A 21946-nucleotide genomic window follows, 5' to 3' on the forward strand; every position below is an offset into this window, starting at 1 on the left:
AAAAGGTGAACTCTTGCCTTTTGTGAAAATGTGGAAGGAACTGGAAGGGATGGGGCTAAGTGAAGTCAGCCAGAGAGACAAATACTAGATGATTTCACTCATGTGGAATATAGGGAAACAGAACAAAGGAGCTGACAAAACTAAATGCAAATATAGCCTAGAAATATAGCTGCAGAACAGAGGCTACTAGAGGGGTAGGGTGGGGCAGGAACATAGAGAGGTGGGGGCTCAGTGGTCTGGGTGTGAGGGGGTGGGGAATCTCCCCCTTACCTGTGGTGACATCCACATGAGGAGGTGTGCGCTTAGTCCCCTGATTCGTATACACTGCAGTAAACCTGTGATAGGTCAATTAAAACAAAAAAAAATTCCTTGCATTTGAATTTTAATTGAAGAGTGATATAAATATGGAGAATTACATGGGTCACAGTGTACAGCTCAGTGGAATTTGATAATCCAAACATATCCACATAATTACCACCCAGGTCAAGAAAACACTACAGGTTCTCAAAACCTGCTTTACTTCTTCCTATTACTGCTGCTGCAATGCAAGCCTCATTTCGGCTTCCCACCACGTAGATTGGTCTTGTAGTTTTTTTGCTTGGTATAAATGCAGCACTGTCTGCCTTCTCTGTGTCTCTCTTCACTCAGTGTTCTCTTTATGAGGTCCGTTCAGATTCTTAATTCCTTCATTCTCACTGAGGCAACATCTCCCCATCTCAAATATCTGACTTAAAACATTTATTTTTTTGTTATTTTTAAGATTTTTTTTATTGAAAGATTTATTTATTTATGCATACAAGAGCTGGGGTGGAGGCCAGAGGTGCAGAGGGTGAGAGAATTCACCAGAGACAGAGCAGGGAGCAGAATAGGCGGATCTACTGAAATATACTGCTGAGGGGAGCAGCGGGCGAGACACGAGAGGTCTGCTGCGCTGTGTGGGTCAGCTCCCTGGCCAGGGATCCAATTCAGGCCATAGCTTTGATAGAGCTGAGATTTAACCCCTAGGCCACTAGGGAGGCCCCTGGGGTATTTCATTCTTATCATCATTCAAATGTCAGTATTTCTGATTATGTATGCTTTTAGAGAACAGTTTCTCAACGAAGAAGAAAACATTAATCATTCAACCAAGAAGATTGTTGTAATATTTTATAGCTGAAGCTTGTTCTTAGGAGAAATATTATTTCCTGTTAACATTATGCTTGGATTTATCTGTGCTTGTTCTCCCTGCTGATAATGACCAGGCAGATATGTTACCTTCTGGTTCCGGCTGCTTATCATGAAGCCTGGTGACCTGGTATAAGCAGCCTGGGGACCTTAGTAACAACCTTTAGCTCAGTTCCTGGTATGCAGTTTAGTCCCTGACATGAATCTTAGAGCATATACCGCCATGAGGCGGCATGGACCTGGGGTGTCCAATGATTACTGACCCCTTACCCTTGGTAAGCAACTTTCTGACTCACCTCTTGGCTTGTAGCCTTGTTCTATCTGACCATGTGTAGCTGCCAGTGCGAACCTACCCAGAACCTTGTGGAAACTGAAAGTGTATGTAAGCTTCTGAATTCATACAGACGGGGGCAGACTTGGGATACGAATGCACTGATCATCTCCGGTGCATTAAGCCTGCCTCTTGTTAGCCTTGGTGTCCACGATTCCTTTGTGCCAAACAACAACCACTCCCTCAAAGGCTGCTCTGTGTTGCTGTTCAGAAGGACACAAAAGAGGCACTCGGCATAGTTGATGGTGGTTAGTACCAGTGCTTCAGTATTTTTATTTTAATTCAATTTTTTTGGTATGTCACTTGATGTATTTTTTTTTAAGATTTATTTATTTATTTATGCAAGCACTGAGTATAGTCAGAAGCATGGGAGGGTGAGAGAATTCACTCGAACCAGAGCAGGGAACGGAACAGGCAGACTGATGAAATACACTGCTGAGAGGAGCAACGGGCACCGCAGGAGATGTCCGTGTACCATGTGGGACACTTGCTGGCGGCTGGGGATCGAACTGACGCTGCAGAGGCTGTGGGCTGCTTTGCAGCCCAGCGCTGAATGGCTGCGCCTCCAGGGAGGCCCTGTAACTTGATGTATTTTAAAAAGATTTTTTTTTTTTATTAATGAACTACCAGTTTTTACATCCTTGTTGATATTTGACAGTTTAGGATTTCTCCATATGTGGCCACCATAGCCCTCCCACCACCGGAGCACCCGCAGTCTCCCCCCTAGTCCATTGTTACCCCCGCTTTCCACTTCTGGTCCTTCTGCTTCCCCCCACTCCAATCTTTGGATGCCTCAGATCTATGGGCAGTTTTCTAGTATTGGTTTTTGAAGCTTGTCTGACCCTTTGGTTTCACTGCTTTTAGGGCAGGACAGTTGTGTCCTGCTCATGTCACAGGTTCTTGAAGGAGGAGCCTAGATTAAAGAGACTTGTGAGTCAAAAGAATTGCTTGGGCCAGATTCTATCCCGAAGTGATTAGGAGCATGTGTTTTGGAGCCAGATTGCCATCTGTAAAGGAAGTACCTGATACTTGATATTTTTGTAAGAATTAAGTAAATTGAAAGGTGTAAGTCACTCAGAACAGTCTTTGACAAATAGGGGGCACTCAAAGCCTACTAGTTATTATTTTCCCTGCAGCCACTGAGAGTTTCCAGACTCTGATCTGATGCCCTTTTTAAAAAAGATTTATTTATTTATGCATACAAGAGCTGGGATGTAGACCAGATGTGTGGGGGAAAGGTGAGAGGATTCACCAGAGACAGAGTGGGGAGCAGAACAGGCAGATGGACTGAAATACACTGCAGGCGGGAGCAGCAGGCGAGGAAAGAGAGGTCTGCTGTGCCATGTGGGTCAGCTCCCGGGCTGGGTATCAGACCCTTGCTGCCGTGGCTGCCCATAGCTTTAGAGTGCTGAGAATTAACCTCTTATGCCTCCAGGGAGGCCCTGTTGCCAATTTTGATTGATAGCAAAGTCGTGGAAATATTGTTCCCAGAGGGTCCTGAGATCATACCAGCAGTTTTGGTAAAGATGGAACTAGAACCCCAAGCCCAGCAACAGAGACACTCAGCAAGGTTGTTCTTGGTTTTTTATTATTTTGTTATTTTGGGAGCCAGAGCAGGTAGTGTTTGCACCTGGGATGATGTGTGTCCAATTTCCTGTTAGTTTTTTTTTTTTTTAAGATTTATTTATTTATTTATATAAGCACTGAGTACAGTCAGAAGCGTGGGAAGGTGAGAGAATTCACCAGAGCTAGAGTGGGGAACAGAATAGGCAGACTGATGAAATACACTGCTGAGAGGAGCAGCAGGTGGAGCAGGAGAGGTCTGCATGCCTTGTGGGACCCTTGCAGGTGGCCAGCGATCGAAATGGCGCTGCAGAGGCTGAGGGCACCTTCGCAGCCCAGTGTTCAACCACTGCGCCACCTAGGGAGGCCCTCCTGTTAGTTTTTTTTTTTTAGGATTTATTTATTTATATGTTCAAGAACTGGGGTTCAGGCCAGAGGTGCAGGGAGTGAGAGGATTCACCAGAGATGGAGCGGGGAGCAAAACAGGCGGGTCTACTGAAATACACTGCTGAGGGGAGCAGCAGCTGAGACAGGAGAGGTCTGCTGCCCATGTGGGTAGCTCTCTGATGGCCAGGGATGGAACTCCTGCTTCAGAGGCTACGGACAGCTATACAGTGCTGTGCTTAACCCCTTGTGCCAGCCCCTTCCCTGTTAGTTTTGGCATTGTGATGATTCACCCACACTACCTGTGTCCCTCTTCTCTCCTCCCTTAAACTAGGCATTCAGTTAATGTCAGACACTTTCTTTAAAGAATTCTTTGATTGTCCCCCCACACCTCTGTCCTACACCCCAGCTATTGTATGCATAAATAAATAAAATAAATCTTTCAAAAAATTCTTGGATTGGTGGGACCCAGTGGTTCCATGCTATTCCTTCTTGTGATCGATGGGTAGAAAAATAGCCTATCTTTTTGGGCTAGAAATTTGCCCCCAGTGGGGAATGTAGTTCCTAAATGTGAGTGCAGAAGGATCTCTTCTCACAAAATTCTAAATGTCCATGATTTTAAGATTTTAAGCTTAGAAGGTCTTCCTGCTGGCCTAAGGGTTAAGCCTCAGAACTACCACCATGAAGGTCCACCAAGAGAGCCTGAGTTGGATCCCTGGTGAGGGAGCTGACCCACATGGTGCAGCAGAGCTCTTCTGTCTCGCCCACTGCTCCCCTCCGCAGTGTGTTTCAGTTGATCCACCTATTGTTCCCCACTCTCTCTCTGGTGGATCCTCTCTCACCTCCCCCCCCCACCTCTGGCCTGTACCCCAGTTCTTCTACACATCTCTCTCTCTCTCTCTCTCTCTCTCTCTCTCTCTCTCACACACACACACACACACACACACACACACAGAGTTTTTAAGTCTATAATCCTCAACTTCTTATTCTGTTCATACATATTTTCCCCTAAATATCAAGGCATGACTCATTAGGAGAGGTGAAAATTGATGCTGGTGGGATTTTGCGATAATGGTGACACAGTGTAGTGGTTGTGTGACTCCCCACATAGTGAACTCAAACATCGGCCTGACTCAGCCATTGGCTCAGGATGAAAAAAACAATAGCTTATCTGTGGATCTTGAAAACAGACGCCCCCACACTGTAGCCTCTGGCTGCAAGCTTGCTGCCAAAGGGACCTAAGAACCAGCCCAAAGTCCACCACAAAGGACCTCAGCTCGCATCACCTCCCTGCTGGTCCTTTAGGGCCCCCAAGGCTCTGGCCTGAGGGAACACACTCAGGGCTGCCCTTGGGTTATGGACACAGATCACTATTCCTAATCTATAATTGTGCCTTTTCTGATTCTGTGGCAGTCCCCAAGAGCAGAGGAAGAGAACTAGAATTGGTAATTCAGAAGTTAAGTTATTTTGTATGAAGGTGGTGGGTGTTCACTAGACTAATAGTGGTGATGATTTTGCCATTTACACAAATGCCAAATCATTGTGTATAAGGCCGTTAGCTGATTGGATGTTACCTGATGTCATGGGATGCCAATTCGATCCCAGTTAAAAAATTAATTAAAAAAGTGGATCTGGGTCCCTCTGCAGAATTCTGATGTAGTCAGTCTGAAGTGAAGCTGGAAAATCTAACTTTTGGCCAATGCCTGTAGCTAAGAGGGAGATTTATAAATGTCTTTGTTAATAACAAAGAAAGATGTCAAATCAATAGCTTGACCTAACACCTTAAGACATTGAAAAAGAAGAGGAAAACGATAAAGCAATTTAGAGTAAAGTAATCATAAAAATTGGAGTAAAAATGAATGAAACAGAAATAGAGACAATGAAATTCATAATGAAAGTCAGTGAAAGTTAATGACAACCAATAATGTTATGGTCACCTGCAGAACCAGGTGGATTCAAAACTCTGGTTAGAAGTAAACATGGAAGAAGGCACACACACATCTCACACACTACGAGGGTTTATCACTGACATAGTTGAGGGCTCTGGAGAGAGCAGAGCAGATGATATTAATATGTGTGAAGTGGATTGCGAGTACATGGAGGGAGACTGGTCTGGGTTTTTATGGTGGTAGGGGCTGAGGATTGCATGTTTTGCGTCTGCCCCCACCACCAACCCCCATACCAGAGGAGAGAATACCTGGGCTCTCTTGTCAGCTTGCCCAGATAAGGGGCATGGGGGAAGGGACAGGGGATACTTCATATCAGCAAACATACAAATATAGAGTCAAATTTGTTGTTGTATTTCACTACTGATGTTTGACTGATGACTGAAATGTGCTGCCTTTTATTTAATTGAATTTGAGCTTATTGCAGGAAACCACTGTGGTTTTCTTACTGACAGCCGAAGGTGAATATGGCACTGAAGGCCTTTTCAAGAGACCAGGCCTGTATGTTGTGAGGGGTGAAATGAGTTCTCTGGTCTTTCTCTGTGATGTCTGGAATTAAGTGGATTTGAGTGCCCTGATGAGGTCTTCCATTCCAACTTCACTATATGTAGACAGGTGTGACTTTGATTTATAGTTTTGCATGCCAAAGGGCACAACAGGTAGCACAAGAGGTGTCCAGGAGGAGAGTGCGTCCTTCAGCACCGTAGCATCTGGCAGAGGGACAGAAGGCAGGGCGTTCCCTTTCCAGCAGGTAGACTGTACCAAAAGGCCCAGGTTTGCCTGGCTACAGGAAGCCTCATGGCGACGCTAAGCGTGCTGGGTATTACTTCAGTGATGCAAGGCATAATGGACATTTGAACACAAGGGTCACAAGTCCAGAACCCACAAGAGCCAGCTATCACTGCTCCAATGGTGTATAGTGTAGGGCTGAGAGGGTAGTTGATTGAGTCAGAACCCAGGGCAATTTCTGGCCATCCTGGTAGACCAGAGTCTCTAGGGGGCCTGGGAGGAGGGTGCAAAATCCTCTGTAATGAGAGTCTCTGTTGGGGAGGGGCACTGATGGAGTACCTTCTATATGGCCATTAGAACAGATTCTAGAGCCTTTTGTTTGCACAAGATGCCATTCAAGGTGAGACTAGGGCATTACTGAGAGTACATAAAATTTGTAAATGAGCACTATGTTGGCTCAGTGACCACACAAGCATCAAAATTTGTATTAGCAATGTGGGGGCTGAGAGCGGCCAGAATTGTCTTGACAATGCCAGGGGGCCATGGGTTCAGCCTACCCAATCATGGTGAGGAATTTACTGTTGTGGCAGTGTCTTGCTACATGTGACCCTGTGTGAACCCACACCTCTTTTATTGGCTCCCTGTTTAGTATTTGTGTGTCTTGAATGAGAGTCCATTGAATACCCTTTGATCCATCGTTTCAGTAACGTTGATAATGTGGTTCTAAATGCCTGGCAGTGAGGCTTGAGGTTTCAGGGACATTTGTGAGAAGCCGTTGATTTTTTTCAAGGTTTAGACAGGCCACATTGGGTGGTCAAGAGGAGTCCCAAAAGTGGGACACAGGAAGTGAAAAATAGACACATAGAACAGAGCAGAAGAAAGATGGTTGTTTGGTGAGCAACACCAGCTGACCCGTCCCTCACACAGGTGGTCTTTCCCCTGAGTTCTCTCTGTCTCTCCATCTGTACGTAAGCACATGCATGTCAAACCTTGCAGAACCCATGAGCAGTGCTAAGAAGCTGAGTCCCATAGATTAAATGCTATTGTCAAATCCGCAGTCGGTATTAGGTACTAATCATTTGGCTTAATAATGCCCCTTATAGTAGTAATTGCTCCCAAGGGGCCGAGTGAGATTCTAGCCAGGATGGTGCCTCTGTTTAACTGTCTTGCCTTTAGTTGTCTTTCATCTAGAAGAGATTCTCAGCTTTTGTCTTCCTTGACCTTGACATTCTGAATAGGATGGATAGTTCTGGAAATTGTCCAGACTCAGTTGGGATTTGCTTCATGTTTTCTTATGCACTTTTTTCCCCAGCAGAGCTTTTAATTCCTTTGGAAGACAAAGCCTTTTTCAATAGACCTTAATGTGGCATTGCTGCAAAGCCTGCCTGACCTTTGGCTTGCATTGTGGAGTCTAGAGATTTTTTTTTTTAATTGTTTGGACACATACGTAAGGTATGTGCTTTCAAAACATTTCTCCCAGACTGTTGCTTCTATTTTCATTCTTTTTTTGAAAGATTCACTTTATGTATTTTTGCATACAACAGCTGGGATATTGGTAGCGGTATGGGTGTGTGTGTGTGTGTGTGTGTGTGTTGTGTGTGTGTGTGTGTGAGAGAGAGAGAGAAATTCACCAGAGACAGAGTGGGACAGAACAGGCTGATCTGCTGAAATACACTGCTGAGGGGAGCAGCAGGCAAGACAGTCTGCTGTGCCATGTGGGTCACCTTCCTGGTGCAGATAGCTTCTTACTGCTGACACTTAACCCATTGCACCACCAGGGAGGCCCCGAAATTTTCTTTTTAACTGGAGAAATGGCTACATTTTGAGGATTTATTATGTAAGACCTCCTTAGGCTAACCTGTGTTCGCATCTTTGCTCAGCAGTCACTTGTGATCTGGGGGAACTTCAGATAGAGACTTACACTTCCAGAGCCTCAGCTCTGTCCCCGCAAAGTGGCATGAACACAGCTGCCCAGGTCTGTGAGCATTAATGGAGTGAGCGTAACACTTTGGCGTAGGGCTGACACAGAGTATGTGTTCAATAAGTAATGTGTGTTATTCATTTTCTTCTTCACCGTATACTGTAAAGTTTCCCTTTCTCCCATCCCATCTCGGAAGACTTTCCAGCAAGGTGAACGGACAGAGCCTGCTGTTTCTCCTAGGCCTGCCAGGCACCTGCCCCTTCCTCCCCCAGCCCACCTTGACTTAGCCCCGCCCTCCAACTAGCCGCGCCCAGGCCCGCCCACAAAATGCCGCCCACCCGCGGCCCCTCCCACCAGTGCTGCCAGGGCAGAGCCCTCCATTAGCGAGGCTGGAAGCTCATGGTGTAGGTTCTTGGGATGGTGGCAAAGCCCACGTGTTGGGGGGATACGTCGATGTCCTGGGGTGGCCGCGGGAACTGGAAGCGGAAGTTCTGCAAGATGTTGGTGAGGTAGAGGAAGAGCTCCATTCTAGCCAGGCTTTCTCCGAAACAGTATCGCTTTCCTGAGGAGGAGAGGCAGGAGGGCCCGAAGATGAGACCTGTGGCGCTGCAGCTGGCCCACTCCCATATCTAGCTGCATCCTCTCAGGCAGGAGGGACTGGAGTATGGGCTTGAGAGGCTTTCAGAGAATGCATTCTGAGCCTCCCTTCCCATGCACAGGAGGTGGGGGTGAGTCATGAGGATGTAGTAGTGGAACTTTAAATCCCGCATTTCCTCCTCCCCCTCAACACACATTAAAATATGGTTGCTGTGCTGTCCTCTCCATCTTAAGGATCTGAAGACTTTCAGTGACCTTGGACAAATCTGTGACTCCCTGAGCCTTAATTGTCCCATCTGTGAAGTGGGTACTACTGCCCCCGCCTTTCCTGTGGCTCAGTACTTGGTGGTTAAGGGGCTGCAGCAGGATGGCTTCAAGGTAGATAGGTGGAGGAACATAGCAGGGTACCCCTCAGAGAAGGGGTCCGAGAGGAGGAGGCCCTGTGGTGAGAGGAGCCAGGGCAGCTGCTGAGGGGTCTTACCGATGGAGAAGGGCACGAAAGCATCACTCTTCTTAAACTGCCCCCGCTCATCCAGGAAGTGTTGGGGGTAGAACTCCCAGGGTTTGGAGAAGAAGTTGGGGTCCCTCAGCACGGAACCCAGCATAGGGAACACTTCTGTGCCCTGGTGGGGAGGGGAAGGAGGAGGAAGAGCTCTGATAAGGTGGAGTGGGGAAGGTGTGTGCTGAAAACACGGGAGGGCTGTGGGAATGTGAATGATGAAGAGAAATGGGAGGCATGGGAGTTGGGGGGCTGCGAGGGAGGAGTTTTGAGGGCCATAACATTCATGTCCCTGAGACGGGAAGTTTGGGTCCTGTGTCTCCCAGGATATGTAGTTGGTGTGTCAGAAGCCGAGACACTGGGGGGTATATGAAGGTTCATTTCTCCAAGACAGAATGTTTGGGGGGAACTGGGGCGATACATATTCAAGGGGCTGTGAGCAGCAAGGCTGAAGGGACATGGTGGTTTGGGAAGTCTTAGTTTGAAGGGGTAGGACAGGACCTGGGAATTTCTGAGGGGAAGGGGGTCTGGTCACAGGGGCAGGTGGGAGGTCCCTCTGGGCTGGGCGGGGCAGCACCTTGGGGAGATGAAGTCCCGGAACTTGGTGTCCTTGGTGACTCTGCGAGCCAGGCCCATGGGGATCATGTCTGCGACTCTTTGGATCTCATGGATCACTGCCTCCGTGTAGGGCATCTTGGCTCGGTCCTCATACTTGGGCTGACGGTTCTTGCCAATCACCCTGTCAATCTCCTCATGAATCTTGGCTGGGGGAGGGGACAGAGTGTGTTTAGGTAACTAGGAGTCCTCAGGGTAGACAGGATAATCCAGATATGTACACCCTGGTCATGGCATGCACGATCTGCACGTGATGTGGAAAGCAAAGGTTGGCCATGTACATGGTGTGCTCGGGTTCCTTTTTGGTTGGCCATGCCAGAATCTGGGAGGTGCTGGGGTGGGGGGTGGTCTCCATGAGCGCGGAGTGTGCACTGGGTGGGCCCTGAACAGGAGCTGTTTGTCAGTCCCTTTAGATATTGTCAATATTGAAGAGCCAGTGAGCCCGGGCTATTGCCTGGGCAACAAAGTCAGCTGGACTTTACCCATCTCTGGCTAGCAGGACAGGTGGGAGAGGCAGGTCATGAGAGAGGTCATGAGAGAGGCAGGGGGGGTCATTGCAGTGGACTCAGCAAACTTGGGTCTGTGGCCCCCTTCCTTGCCTGCCCCCCCAGCCTTACCCTCCACATCTGGGTGCTTCATGAGCAGTAGGAAGCCGTAGCGGAGGGTGGTGCTGACAGTCTCGGTGCCCGCGAAGAAGAGGTTCAGGGTGGTCAGCACCAGGTTCTTCATAAAGAACTCGGTGTTGGGGTTCTTCTCTTCCTGCAGGGAGACACGGCTTCAGGCTGAACCCACCCCCATGCTCTCATGGAATTTTCTTGGGCACCCCCCTCCTGATCCAGGCACAGGTGGGAGAGGGACCTTATTTCTGCTAGTCTCAGGTTAGTGCCCACGCTGCTGGCTCTGACCAAAGTGCTCTTCCCACACTCTTTGCAATGCTGAGTATTTGTCCCTTTCTTGTCAGTTTCTCCTTTTTTGATGTCGTTGTTTATGATAGGGGCTGACTTTCTTGGGGCATCTGTCTGTCCTCACCCCCAGCCTGACTGCCCCCTGCCTGGCTTAGCCCTCCCAGCAGGCTCTGGCCCTGGGGTGTACCTCCTTCATGCGGATGAGGAAGGAGTCGATGAAGTCCCGGGGGAGTTGGGGTCCAGCGTGCTCAGGTTGCGCTCCACCTTCTTGGCTATGAAGTCCTCCAGCCCCTGCAGCTCCTTAAAGGCCTGTTGCTGGGGCCCTGGCAGGTGCTTCATCACAGAGGAGAACATCTCATAGAGCTGGGGGTGGGAGAGAGGAGGGGGTGGTGCTGTCACTGGGCAGGACCTGTGGGGAGTGGGTCCTGCCCTTGGGCAAGGAAGGTGCTGTTGTGAAGGCAACTGTCCCGGTGTTTAGTGTTTTTGTGAGCCGGTCAGGACTAGATATCTCATTTTTCCCAAGTCTGGTGTGAGCGCCCCTGTCCAGGAAGTTAGGTGGGATGGTTTGGGACATACATACAGGTTCCAGATAGTCAGGTGAGGCTTAATGGAGCCCACAGGTAGGAGTTTGGATAGCCAGGGGAGGTTGGAGGGTGACACTAGATATTGTGTGGACCTGGTTTGGATAGGGGTTACTTAGGTTTAGGCATCAGGGGTGCTCAGCCAAAGACAACTGTCTAAGTATTTAGGGGATCTTGATTGGGGGCTCTGTAAAGTGGTTCAGTTATTAAAGTGAAGCTGGTGGTCATTTGTTCAAATGGGGGAGAAATCTGTCATATACAAATGGGGTTCCTAAGGGCATCTCTGTAGGGTTTAAATGGGCTTGGGACTCTTATTTGGGTGTTTGGAGAACAATCTATCTAGGTGTGTGTGTGCTTGGGGGTCTTGGCTGGGGTACTGTCCAGATGTCCAGGTATTTAAGGGGCTGGGGAGGGGCATTTGTTCAGTTAGTCCAGGGACTGGTGTGAGATGTTTCTGTGTAGCTATTAAATAATTTTGGTGGGATGGATGTTGTAGCACCAGGGGTTCACATATTCAGGAAGTGGTCACCTGCTGAGATGTTAAGGAATTCAGGTGAGAAATGTAACAGAGAGCACCTGTTAGATATTAAGGTGAGTGGGACAGGAACTCTGCGTCACTTGTAGACAGGGGTGGTGACTTCAGATTCTGATTTTGCTTGTGGGAGAGGCAGTGAAGGCACCTGTTGAGCCATCCAGGTGTCCTGGGAGACCAGGTATTGGCATCTGCACTGAGGGCTGCTTTATAGGAACCCTGACTGGAGCAGGGTGGGGATCTGGGACACTTGGCTCCCCTTGCAGGAGTGCTGACAGGTTGTGGCCTGGGCATGGTAGAGCCTCAGGCTGGCATGGGTTACCTGCCCGGTGGAGGTTGCTGTGAACTGGAAGCTTCCCGACATCATATGCAGCAATGACAGGAACTCTTTGTCCTCATAGTCGAAGCGGTCCCCGAAGACAATGGAGCTGATGACATTGGAGACGCTTCGGCTCAGGAAGAAGGTGGGATCGATGAAGGCACCTGCAGTGGGTCCGGGAGAGACAGGGATGTGGGTCTGATGCGGGTCAGGGAACTGCAGGAGAGCACCCAAGGGACTAACCAGCCTCCCCAGCACCGGGTGTCTCCCCTGGTCCCCAGTGCACGCTTGCTCAGGGCATTTTCCTCCTCCAAGTCCTGGGCCCCCTGCTCACCTTTTGTGTCCCGGAGACCCTCGATGAGGTAGCCAGCCTCCTCCTGGATGCGTTCCTCGATGCCGCGCTTGCCCAGGCCAAAGTCCCGTAGTGTGGCGATGGAGAAGCGCCTCAGCTGCTTGGCACGTTCGCCATTGCTGAATGCCACGCCTGTGGGCAGCGGGGCAGCAGCATTGAGGGCAGGAAGGGCAGCGTGGACCGCGGAGGGCGCCCAGGAGGCCGGCTCAGGTATGTGGAGGGAGGTGAGCAGAGAGGGAGGGCGTGGGTCAGAGGGGTTCTGAGAGAAAGGCCCGTGCATGGGGACGAAGGGTGAGGGAAGAGGAGGTGAAGATGAGGGGTTGGAAGAGTTAGGGGGAAGGAGATAGAAAGGTAGGGAAGGCGAGAGGAGAGAGAAAGATGAGTCCAGCAGGAAGGAGGGAGGGGAGAGGAGGAGCAGTTTGGTGTGTCTAGAGAGGAGCTAGGGAGGGAGAGAAGTTGGGAGAACAGACCCAGGAGTGCCAGGTCAGATGCACACAGAGAGGTGTGAAGAGAGGGAAAGATCAGAGGTGGCGAGTGGAGCTCTGGGGATTTCCAGGCAGAAATGATGCCTGTTTCTAAGACAAGGCAGGGAGAAACATGGAGAAGCACAGAAGCTGGGGAGGAGAAAAAGCCAACAAGTCACATAGAGATAGAGGACCAGGATTCCAAAGCAGAAGCTGGTGAGCTCCTGGAGGTCAGGGGGACCAGAGTCTGTATGCAGAAACCCTGGGCAAGGTAGGAGGACACAGGCGAGGCGGCCCTGAGCAGGGGAACAGAGGAGACCAGAGTAGGGCCGGCCAGCCCTGAGTAGGAGAGAGTGCAAAGAGGACTGGAGAAACTGAGGCCATTAGTGGGTCTGACCACACTCGCCCACGCGGGTCCCTCACCATAGCCTTTGAAGAGCCAGTCAAAGGTGGCCTGCTCTCCCCGTCCGCTGAATTCCTCAGCCTGGTCCACCAGGGCCTCCTTCACGGCGTCATGGCCGCACAGCACCACGATCCTCCGGGTTCCCAGGTGCACGGTGAACACTGGGCCATAACGCTCTCTGAACTGAGGGAGGTGAACGCAATGGGGTTTCTGTGAGGCATCCCCCTCTGTACCCCCTCCCCTACCTTTGGACAGACAAGGAATTGAACATCCCAAAAGCTGGTCTCTCCTAGCTAGGACCCTGACCCTGAGCCCCCCAAACTCCCTTTTCTGAGGCTCTGTTTGGGTCTTGCCAATGCTCTGCCATAAAGTCCCAGCTTCCTGACAGTCCTCCCAGCCCCCCATCTCCCCGCCACATGACACCTTCATGAGAGAGTTGTACATCTGCTTGGTATTCAACTGCAGGTAGTTCCCGATGAAGGGCAGTGGGGTGGGCCCCGGGGGCAGCTTCCCCGAGAGCTTCCTCTGCTTCCAGATGGACATCACGACCATTATGGTCAGGCAGGCCAGCAAAGCCACCAGCAGCAGCCCTGAGGCCAGCATGGTGGCGCTGAGTGAGATGGTCAGGTGGCGATGGCCGGGCGCCTGCCTTTATATTATCTGGGAGAAAGGGAGGACTTCAGCCCTGATTATGTAATTGTCTCATTTCACCTCCCAGCTACACGCACAGCAGGCTCCCTGCCTACTTTGGGACACAGCCAACAAGGGAGGAAGAGGGGCCCCTAGGGCAGATTGATCGGGAGTGGGCTGAAGACCAAATTTGTGACTCAGGAAGTGGCCCCAGGGCTGTGGACTTGGGGGCAGTGGTTACATTTCAGAAGGGAAGATTTTGGACTATTTGCACACGGGAAACTCTGACCTTTGATTTGGAGTCTCAGAAGATTCAGAGAACTGGATTTAAGGGTAGTGGAACGAGACAGGTTTGGTAGCTACAGGTTGGGGCTCTTTGGCTGGGAGGGCTGTAGGCTTAAAGGCCTTAGAAGGAGATATTCCAGGGAATGACTTTGAGGGCCTTTGAGTGAGAAAGTCCTGCTGTGTGTAGGCTGTCTGGTTCCTGGGAGGAGAAATGTCCGTGGAGCCCTGTGTGGGATCAAGCGTTGAAGGCCTGATGCTGGGATTTGATCTGCTTTTGAGTCAATACCTGTCGCCTTTTGATGCCAGATTCCTTTCAGCCCTTCAGAGGCAACCCAGAACTACCCATCCCTGGTTGGGAAAGGAGCAGAATCCAGGGCAACATTGAGTGGAACATTCCACATAACAGGAAAGGAGAACTTGTGGTGTCAGTTGGCAGAAGGCCTGAGAAGCACTTGGGAAATATAAACACCACCAATCTGGTACTGAAAAATATGCCAACTGGCTCAAGGGTTATAATTAACCTCTGAGGTTGGTCCCAGCAGGGTCTGACATGGACCCCGTGTGGTGCTGGGATTGGCCCTGGCCAGGTCTGGGCAGGCTATAAGCGCTGGACCACCCTGCCCCATGCCACCTCTAAACTTGGCCAAGTGCCAAGGGTCGTGAGGTTGGTGTTCTGGGACTGGCATCAGGCGGCGAAGCTGTGAGTCCGGAGTGGGGGAAACAGAGGGCAGAGTAGAGAGAGGAAAGTTGTTTGTTGGTTTTAGGCTGGGAAGAGGAGGAAAGGAGGATTAGCAGAGGTCTGGCAGGTATGGCGGTAAACACCCCCTACTCCCCTTCAGCCCTGCACCTGGGGAGCCCACGAGCCGGGTCCCCTTCTCTTCTCCCTTGCTCCTTGTCAAGCAGGGGGGTAGAGTTGGGGAAGTTTATTTTCTTCTTGCTCAATTTTTATTAATTTGTTAGTTGTTTGCATCTCTGTGACTTTGGGATACACTTTCCGACCTCTGTATACGTGCACACGCTTCACTCACCTGCCACCAAACTCTTGTGGCAGGTCCTAGTCCCTTCCTGTTCCCTCCTCTCGGCTCCTGTCCCCTCTGGCAACCAGTGTATTTTTCACAGAGTCTGAGAATTATTTTCACTGGGGTTTGCCATTTTGTGTGGTTTGGTGATTTACATCCCACAAATGAATGGACTCACTTAACGACTTATGTCACTACTTTTTGTTTTTGTAAAGATTTTAAAAAATTTCGTTTTACAGGGCCTCCCCGATGGCGTAGTGGTTGAGCTGGGTTGCGAAGCTGCCCACAGCCTCTGTAGCACCGGTTCGAACCCCGGCCACTGGGCAAGGGTCCCACATGGCGCGCAGACCTCTCCTGCCACCCACTGCTCCCCTCAGCAGAGTACTTTGTCAGTCTGCCTGTTGTCTTCTCCTCTCTGGCTCTGGTGAATTCTCTTACCCTCCCGTGCTTCTGACTGTACCCAGTGCTTGTATAAGTGAATGAATGAATGAATGAATAAATCTTTTAAAAAATTTTATTTTTACATAGAAGAACTGTGGTTTAGGCCAGAGCTGGGCAGGGGTGTGTGTGTGTGAGAGAGGATTCACCAGAGTTAGAGAGGGGAGCAGAACAGGCAGATCTACTGAAATTCACTGCTGAGGGGAGCAGCGGGCGAGACAGGAGAGGTCTGCTGCACCATGTGGGTAGCTCCCTGGCCCGTGATTGAACTCCAGCTGCACTGGCTACCAATAGCTTGATAGCTATGTTTTTAACCTTGTGCCACCAGGGAGGCCCCCTTATTTCACCTCTTGTCATTACTCTACGATCAATCCAGTTCATTCCAAAAGGCAGGTATTTTGTGTTTTGGTGCTACCTCTATGGAGAACACTATAGAGAAAGACATTTAAAAAAAGTAAAAAGGAAATATTCTGTGATACAGCAACATCACTACAAGGTATTTACCAAAGAACATGTAGGCTCTAATTCGAAAAGCATGTGTATGCCCATGTTCCTAGCTTTATTCACAGTAAGCCAAGACCCGAATCATTCTAAGTGACCAATGACAGACAAATGGGTTAAGAAATTGTGGAGTCTGTCCTTGCTGGAATATGCCTCAGCTGTTAAAAAGAATGAACTAGTGCTTTGGGGGAGCTTGTTTCTCCGTGAGGTTGGCACCAGGAAGGCCATGGAGTGTTTATGAGCTGTTTGGGGGGCAAGGGAGCGGGCGAGGGGGCAAGCCTGGGAGAAGTGCTTGGGGACAGAGGCCAAGTGGAGTGTAACTTTGTTGATGACCCTAGGATTTGCCACTAGGTCAGCCTCTGACCTTGGTGTTGCCTTCCAAGGCAGAATGTGTGCGGGTTGCGGGGCCTGGGGCAGCTTCTGCAGTGAGTGATGAGCCCAGGAAAATCCTTTCTCCTCCCTGGGCCTCAGTTTCCCATCTGGACAACAGTCCTAGTTAGGAGCAAGATTAAGACATGCGTCAGAGTCCTGACCTTCCCCCTCAGAGTTGTGTGACCTTGGATTCACCTCTCTGAGCCTGAAGGGGCCTTATGACCTTAGTTTCTTTTTGTGGAGTCACTAGATGCCTGTGAAGCGGTGAGTGTTTCATGTCAGCTATGCTGGTTCTTCATCTGTGGCATGAGGGAGCTGGACAAGAAGCTTTCTCAAATACTCTCTTCTGGGTTTTCCATTCTCTGGTCTAAAGTTCTGAAAGCTTTCCCTCGGAGAAAAGGAGGAAGAGAGAGAAGAACATCCCTCCCATTCCTTCCTCAGCAAGGTTGAGTGTCACCTCCTGGGCCGTGACCAGGAAGCTGATCTTCTAGATGCCCTCCTGGAAAGATGGTGGATTAGGCAGTGTCTGCAGAAGGGTAGGTTAGGCTTTGCCCCTGGGCTTGTTCTGGATGGGCATGCAGCCCTACGCAGGACTTTGCCCACCGCTCTCTCCCTCCCCTAGTTTCTGCTGCTTTTTCTTACTCTTTCTTGCAAGTCGGCTTCCCCTGTCCACGCTGGGCCTTTGATATTTGTGTCATTTTAGTCCAGTAGGTTCGCCTGGCTGTCTTTTTGTGTTTCTCCTTGTTTCCACATCTGTACAGGTGTGTCATGCTAGGTGGGTGTTGGGGTGTCTGCGTATGACTGTAATGTATGTTTTGGCATGTCCATGTGATGCAGAGATTCGTGCATGACATCTGTCTTTGAAGGAAGGGGTTTTGTGGGCCAAGGCAGGTGCTGGGATTGGCCCTTGGTATGTCTGGGCAGAGGGTTGGAAGGCATGAGCTGGCAACCACAAGAGAGGTGAAGAGAAAGAACAGCGCTTGTGGTCACCTCACACCTCTAGGTATGAGGAAGGTGGCGAGGAGACAAAGTAGGGCCGTGGAGGGGCAGGGGGCAGAGGAAAAGTACCCCAGAAGGAAAAACCTCCAGGAGCTTTTGAGATGGGTGAAGAGTTCCCAGAATCCCTATAAAAAGCAAACCCAGCTTCCTAACCTGGGCTCCTCCCTTGGACCCCCTCCTGCTGTCAGGAATCTGTTGCAAGGAACCTGAGCTTGCTGAGCTTCAGCCCGGAGTGTGGAGATTATTCCGCAGTCGCTGGGACACAAGAACCCACCTGTTGGGCACTCACTCGGCACATCATGGAGCGTGTGTTGGTGCATCATTGCACGTGACTTTGCATGCACAACTGTTTGTGCACACGTGGTGTGCACCCTGCACACAGTGCACCCCAATCAATCGCTGGTCTGTGTGTGGGTGATGGGAGGGCGTGCTTTGGGGTACACCTGTTGAGGGATGTCCAGCTGTTTCTGTGCCCCACCTGATGTGTGACTGCATATGTGCAGGTATGGCTGGTGCTGTATCTGAGCTTGGGGGTGTTCTCATGTGCGTTCTCGGGTGTAGGGAGTCACCTGGGCTGTGATGGATGCACGTGAGTGTCTGAGATCTGCTCGTGCCCTGAACCTGGCCTATTTCTTTTTTTCAAAACAAGTAGTTCCCTTATTTTTCTGGGCATCTACCTCCCTCAGTTTTAAGGTCAGGTAAGTAGAAAAAGCCTCAGTAGGACAGGTGCGCCCAAGAGCTTTCTGAGGTTGGTCACTTCCCACTGAAGCTATTTAAATATCCTCTCAGAAAGTTCTCTTTCCCACGGTGTCACCCCAGCCTCCTAAGCCATTCAGCACATTTCACAGTCACTCCTTCCTGCCAGCCCGTGCTGGGGTGCTGAGGACACAGAGTAGGTGAGATAGCGGGGCCCTGGCCTCAAGGGGCTCTCACCCCAGAGGAGGAGATGGAACAGTCAAGGGCCAGTGACAGCTCAGAGTGGACCATGTGGGGTGGGGGTGGGGGGCAGGCAGGGCCACAGAACTGGGATGGGGCAGAGGCAGATCGTCATGGAAGGAGGGGGGGCACAGGCAGGGGCCTCATGGCTGGCATGGGGATGGGAAAGCGACACAAATGTGCATCGGAGCCCAGAGATGGCACCTGAAGCAAGCTTGTGGGTGCAGGGTAAGCCATTCGGGGACTAAGTAGCCTTGTCTTGTGGGGGACTGGGAGCATTTTTAGGGAGGGCGAGCTCCAGGCAAAGGAATCATCACACAGAAAGGTCTGAGGCCAGGGAGGGCTGCTGAGTGCTGGGCACAGAGGTCAGTGATGAGGCTGCCCAGCAGGGGAGCCAGTTTGGTGAGACTAGCCGGTAGCTTGGAATCTGTGCCAAGGCAGTGGAGAGGCACGGAGAATTTTCAGCAGCGGAACAAAGTGATCTATTTGGTGTTCAGAAATGTTCTTCTGTCTATTGGAGATGCAACTACAGGTCAAGAGAGGTAGAAGTGGCTTCTGTCGGCATCCTGGTGAGAGAGGACAGGGAGGACCATGGGCTGGAGATAGAGATGAAAGGCAGCTCTAATTCTCATTTGGTTACTTTTTAAAAAAAAAAATTATTTATTTGTTTATTTTTTAAAGTTAATTATCCTTTGTTTTTTGAGATTTATTTATTTTTTAAGATTTATTTATTTATTTATACAAGTACTGGGTACAGTCAGAAGCACGGGAGGGTGAGAGAATTCACCAGAGCCAGAGCGGGGAGCAGAGCAGGCAGAAGGACCGAAGTACACTGCTGAGGGGAGCAGCGGGCGGCAGGAGAGGCCTGTTTGGCATGTGGGAATCTCCCTGGCCGGCCAGGTATCAACTGCGCTGAAAGGGCTGTGGACAGCTTCACAGCGCACGCTCAAAATTCCTGTGCCGCTGAAGAGGCCCCTTATTTCATTTATTTATGCATACAAGAACTGGGTGTAGGCCAGAGGTGTGGGGTTGGGCAGTGGGAGGATTCATCAGAGACAGAGTGGGGAGCAGGTGAATCTACTGAAATACACTGTCAAGGGGTGCAGCAGGGAGACAGGAGAGGTCTGCTGCTCCATGTGGGTAGCTCCTGGCCAGCTGGGGATCGAACTCCTGCTGCACATGCTGTGGGTAGCTTCCCAGTGCTGTGCTTAATCCCTTGTGCCACCGGGTGGCTCAGGTACTTGACTTTTGCTCCTTTCAGCATTGCCCAGGCTTCAGCTGAAAACATGTCCTGGAGCTGGGAGCAGCGACTAGTAGTAGGTTCTAGTGTCCAGTTGTCCCCTACATTTCCAGAGCAATCCCCCTAGCCCCTATGACCAGTTCTCTGTACCTGGTAAACAGTTCATTTAAATTCTGTTCAAACGACTGAAACTTGATACCACAGTGTAGTGTGGTTTACACAAGAGACACAGCACCTTCTCTTAGTTAGCATTAGCTGGTATATCTCTTCTGTTCTTGTGCCTTGAGCTTTCCCGTAGCTTATGTTTTGGGTAAATCTCTTATACAAGGATTCTTCCATGAGGTTTTTTTTTATTTCAATCTGTGAGTTTCATTGATTACATTTATTTTGAAACGGGTGTGATTGGATTTATTTCTATCTATTTTTATCCTTTTAATTTTCGACATCTTTTTTTGTCGTTACCCTTAGTTTGGTGTCTACTATTGTATTGAAGACGTTTTCTTTATTCCTCTATGTTCTTCTCAATTGGTTTGGAATTATAAACAAGATACTTATTTTCTTTAAGAACTGTTTCACTGTTTATGATTGCCAAGTGATGGAAACAACCTAAGTGCTCAATGACAGGTGAGTGGATTAAGATGTGGCACATTTCCTTGACAGAATACTACTCAGCTACCAATAAAAAAGGTGCACTCTTGCCTTTTGTTACAATGTGGAAGGAACTGGAAGGGATGGGGCTAAGTGAAGTAAGCCAGAGACAAATAGTGGATGATTTCACTCATGTGGAATATAGGGAAACAGAACAAAGGAACTGACAAAATTAAATGCAAATATCGGCTAGAAATACAGCTGCAGAATTGAGGCTACTCGAGGGGTAGGGTAGGGCAGGAACAAAGAGAGGAGGGGGCCCAGTGTCTGGGTGTAAGTGGGTGGGGAATCTCCCCCTTACTTGTGGTGACATCACATGAGGAGGTGTGTGCTTATTCCGCTGAATCGTAAACCTGTGATAGGTTACTGCAGGAACCTGTGATAGGTCAATTAAAACAAAAAGAATTCCTTGCATTTGAATTTTAATTGAAGAGTGATATAAATACGGAGAATTACATGGGTCACAGTGTACAGCTCAGTGGAATTTGGTAATCCAAACATATCCAAATAATTACTACCCAGGTCAAGAAAATACTGCAGGTTCTCAAAACCTGCTTTACTTCTGCCTATTACTGCTGCTGCAACACAAGCATCACCTCGGCTTCCCACTGCATAGGTTAGTCTTGAGGCTTTTCTGCTTGGTATAAATGCAGCACTGTCTGCCTTCTCTGTGTCTCTCTTCTTCACTCAGTGTTCTCTTTATGAGGTCCGTTCAGATTCTTAGTTTTAGTTCTTTCATTCTCACTGAGGCATCATCTCCCCTTCTCAACTATCTGACTTAAAACATTATTTTTTTGTTTTGTTAAGATCTTTTTTATTTAAAGATTTATTTATTTATGCGTACAAGAGCTGGGGTGGAGGCCAGAGGTGCAGAGGTGAGAGGATTCACCAAAGACTGAGCAGGGAGCAGAATAGGCGGATCTACTGAAATACACTGCTGAGGGGAGCAGAGGGCGAGACCGAGAGGTCTGCTGCGCTGTGTGGGTCAGCTCCCTGGCCAGGGATCAACTCAGACCATAGCTGTGATAGTGTTGATATTTAACCCCTAGGCCACTAGGGAGGCCCCTGGGGTATTTCATACTTATCATCATTCAAATGTCAACATTAGAGAACAGTTTCTCAAGAAGAAAACTTTAATCATTCAACCAAGAGGATTGTTGTAATACTTTATAGCTGAAGCTTGTTCTTAAGAGAAACATTATTTCCTTTAACATTATGCTTGGATTTATCTGTGCTTGTTTTCCCTGCTGATAATGACCAGGCAGATATGTTACCTTCTGGTTTGGGCTGCTTATCATGAAGCCTGGCGACCTGGTATAAGCAGCCTGGGGACCTTAGTAACAACCTTTAGCTCAGTTCCTGGTATGCAGTTCAGTCCCTGACATGAATCTTAGAGCATTAACCGCATGAGGCGGCATGGACCTGGGGTGTCCAATGATACTGACCCCTTACTCACCCTGGGTAAGCAACTTTCTGACTCACCTCTTGGCATGTAGCCTCGTTCTATCTGACCATGTGTAGCTGCCAGTGCGAACCTACCCCAGAACCTTGTGGAAACTGAAAGTGTATGTAA

General features: G+C 49.5%; 1 protein-coding gene and 1 pseudogene across 1 annotated transcript in view; one reads left to right on the plus strand and one right to left on the minus strand.

Moving 5' to 3' along the window:
• The window catches only part of LOC119248645 (cytochrome P450 2G1-like), a 343966-nt gene that overhangs the window by 76948 nt on the left and 245072 nt on the right, over nt 1-21946 (plus strand). The window lies entirely within an intron of this gene.
• On the minus strand, nt 8392-13908 carry LOC119250432 (cytochrome P450 2A13-like; annotated as a pseudogene).

Source organism: Talpa occidentalis, unplaced genomic scaffold (assembly GCF_014898055.3).
Source record: "Talpa occidentalis isolate TD23 unplaced genomic scaffold, MPIMG_talOcc4v2.1 talOcc4.17, whole genome shotgun sequence".
NCBI lineage: Eukaryota > Metazoa > Chordata > Mammalia > Eulipotyphla > Talpidae > Talpa > Talpa occidentalis.